Raw genomic sequence first — 4155 nt, forward strand, 5'->3', positions numbered from 1 at the left:
TGGTGGTCAGAGGTTGATGGACTTACACCCACCCACATTGTAGGGGAGGATGTCGAGATCAAAACATGGTTTATACATCAATAAAAGAGTACCATTCAGATGAGTAAGTCATATCAACATCTCAAGTCACACGTCTGGATCCTAAAGTGAGTGAAGTTCTGCATACGGTTACATCAGTATGGTCATGGATAATAAATTCCTATATTATTATCACTTTTATGTTGTGTATCAAAAATTTATAGTTACTGTGTTTACAATTTCAAATTTACGAGAGTATCAGGTACAATAGGTCAATGGTTAATAAGTAGTCTATGGGTCGTGTGGAGTGATTTTCAGTAGAGTGAATTTTTGTTTGTATTCAGTATTACAGTTTCTTTTGTTTCTGTTGTGCTTTGTCGTCTGTGAAGCAGTGTAGATCAGTTATGTAGGTATTTGCATACGCAGTAGAGTCAAAAAGATATCGGGTAATTAGCAGCAAACAAATACACTCCTGGAAATTGAAATAAGAACACCGTGAATTCATTGTCCCAGGAAGGGGAAACTTTATTGACACATTCCTGGGGTCAGATTCATCACATGATCGCACTGACAGAACCACAGGCACATAGACACAGGCAACAGAGCATGCACAATGTCGGCACTAGTACAGTGTATATCCACCTTTCGCAGCAATGCAGGCTGCTATTCTCCCATGGAGACGATCGTAGAGATGCTGGATGTAGTCCTGTGGAACGGCTTGCCATGCCATTTCCACCTGGCGCCTCAGTTGGACCAGCGTTCGTGCTGGACGTGCAGACCGCGTGAGACGACGCTTCATCCAGTCCAAAACATGCTCAATGGGGGACAGATCCGGAGATCTTGCTGGCCAGGGTAGTTGACTTACACCTTCTAGAGCACGTTGGGTGGCACGGGATACATGCGGACGTGCATTGTCCTGTTGGAACAGCAAGTTCCCTTGCCGGTCTAGGAATGGTAGAACGATGGGTTCGATGACGGTTTGGATGTACCGTGCACTATTCAGTGTCCCCTCGACGATCACCAGTGGTGTACGGCCAGTGTAGGAGATCGCTCCCCACACCATGATGCCGGGTGTTGGCCCTGTGTGCCTCGGTCGTATGCAGTCCTGATTGTGGCGCTCACCTGCACGGCGCCAAACACGCATACGACCATCATTGGCACCAAGGCAGAAGCGACTCTCATCGCTGAAGACGACACGTCTCCATTCGTCCCTCCATTCACGCCTGTCGCGACACCACTGGAGTCGGGCTGCACGATGTTGGGGCGTGAGCGGAAGACGGCCTAACGGTGTGCGGGACCGTAGCCCAGCTTCATGGAGACGGTTGCGAATGGTCCTCGCCGATACCCCAGGAGCAACAGTGTCCCTAATTTGCTGGGAAGTGGCGGTGCGGTCCCCTACGGCACTGCGTAAGATCCTACGGTCTTGGCGTGCATCCGTGCGTCGCTGCGGTCCGGTCCCAGGTCGACGGGCACGTGCACCTTCCGCCGACCACTGGCGACAACATCGATGTACTGTGGAGACCTCACGCCCCACGTGTTGAGCAATTCGGCGGTACGTCCACCCGGCCTCCCGCATGCCCACTATACGCCCTCACTCAAAGTCCGTCAACTGCACATACGGTTCACGTCCACGCTGTCGCGGCATGCTACCAGTGTTAAAGACTGCGATGGAGCTCCGTATGCCACGGCAAACTGGCTGACACTGACGGCGGCGGTGCACAAATGCTGCGCAGCTAGCGCCATTCGACGGCCAACACCGCGGTTCCTGGTGTGTCCGCTGTGCCGTGCGTGTGATCATTGCTTGTACAGCCCTCTCGCAGTGTCCGGAGTAGGTATGGTGGGTCTGACACACCGGTGTCAATGTGTTCTTTTTTCCATTTCCAGGAGTGTAGTTTGCGCACTTGGTAGTGAAATGTATAATAATATCTAGATGTGGTACTTGTGGGAAAAAGACGACCTGATAGTGCGTCGGTGGGGACCATGCCTAATGAAGCAATAAAAATTCTTCAGTTGGCTTTTCCTTGCGTTTTTGATGAGTTGCATGAAAGTTGTGCCGTGGTGATGATGTAATAAGATTCTCTGGCCTTTACTTGTCCTAGCCGGCCGCGGTGGTCTTGCGGTTATAGGCGCTGCAGTCCGGAACCGCGGGACTGATACGGTCGCAGGTTCGAATCCTGCCTCGGGCTTGGATGTGTGTGATGTCCTTAGGTTAGTTAGGTTTAAGTAGTTCTAAGTTCTAGGGGACTGATGACCTAAGATGTTAAGTCCCATAGTGCTCAAAGCCGCCGTACTTGTCCTAAGTGAGCGTTCACCAGGACAAATGTAAGATGTTTTCCACGCACAACTAGTGACTAAAAACATCACTGAGAAGTTTCTATAAAACTATAACTTCACAATGGGACGATATGGGTTTGCCTTGGTTATGTCGTACCATGAGAGAAAAAAGGAAAAGGGTTTTGTATATAGGTTACTGTTAATGTATTTGTCATATAGACATTCTATTCGAATACTTTTTCTTGTATAGACGAAGGAATATATGTTGTGTTGTGAGGCATTTTGCAGTGAAGTGGGGAAATGGTACTCAGTCTCTGGTCAGACCGTGGCTGAGAATCCTGGATGGCTTTTGGTATTCACCACTGGAATGACACTCGGCCAACAATGTCAGACGACAAGGGAGGCACCCTTGCTTTCCTCCACTGCGACCTCTTTCACTCTCGAGGCACCATGAGGACAGCACTACCTGTCTGCAATAATTACAAATGACGCATCAACTATCGTGAGTGTGGTAACTGCTACTGTTATATGTCGATATGTCTCATATTATTGTGTAAAAATTTGTTTTTAATGATCAGATCAGTGTACTTCACGTTATGTGCGATGTCCAGTCCATATGTGGACTTAATTTCTACACATGACTTTATTTCTATACATGTACAATTAGCACTGTGGTCTTGTGATCCACATTTCTATTTCCTTACGGAGGCTTTCATGAGTAATGGTCTTTGTAAACTTCTTTTATTCCGTAATAATGGTGGAGCACAACATATCGCTCCAGTATTTGTGCTGCTACACTGACGTGTGGTAACAATGGGTAGACACAAAGATATTAATATATGATTTATAATGTAGCCTTTTGGGCATAATGATTGACATACCGTTTAATATGTTTATCCAGTAATAATTTGAAGGAACACATGGGATGGAGCCCTCTCATCTGCCACCATTATAATATTACATGGAATAACAAACAAAATATTTATCTCTGTTGCCATATCATAACAGCAGTTCAGTAGCATTCTCTCTTCTCAGCGTTAATGTAATGAAATCGGGCTGCTTCGTTAGCTGTCATCTGTAACACGTAGCTTATTCTGAGTTAGTCCAGCATATCAGTTGTACTGCTATTTCCTTGTTATCATAGTGTTTTGTTAATGTGACTCAATTTTGTAATTACTGATATAACACTACATACCCTACCAGTCCATGAACATTCATGTTTCTTCTTCCTGCGCTTTGAAGTTCTCACTTTGGTTGTAAGACTGTGTATACTGTAATGTAAACTAACCATGTTCTCTGATCCTTGTCATTACAAGTGTATCTTCATGTATACTGCGATGTCTATTATAATTAAGATTCTATGGAATGAATGAGGCAAACGTCGTGGTAAGGACTAACGTTCATTTGTTCTGATAAATGCTGAAATTGAAATACGTTTTACATACTAGCAGTTCTTCGTTTCAAAAATGCTCTCGAAATAAGTCATTTTCTGCATGCATTCACAGGTAAGCATGTCCATGCCAGTGCATGTTAATAGTGGGCCAGTACTTATGATGCAACTGTGCCTTCACTGACATTAAATGTATTCCACTACGAGTTTTCTGCATTTAAATTTAAGTGCCAACAATAGATGGCAAACACGAAGTTGTAAAATATGCAACCGATGCTAGCGTCGAGCAATAAAAAATATAAAATTGTGGAAGGAAGGGAATTTAAGCGAATATGTGGAAGAAATGATATTAAATACGTTCTTTAATATGTATCGTGAAGCAAACTACCGTAGTTCAGTACTTTTCACGACTAGAACAAGATTTGTATTTTATTAGTGCTGTGTGGGGCATTTTCTTGTTTTACCCATGGAAT

This window comes from Schistocerca piceifrons, chromosome 7 (genome assembly GCF_021461385.2).
Source record: "Schistocerca piceifrons isolate TAMUIC-IGC-003096 chromosome 7, iqSchPice1.1, whole genome shotgun sequence".
NCBI classification, from domain to species: Eukaryota; Metazoa; Arthropoda; class Insecta; order Orthoptera; family Acrididae; genus Schistocerca; species Schistocerca piceifrons.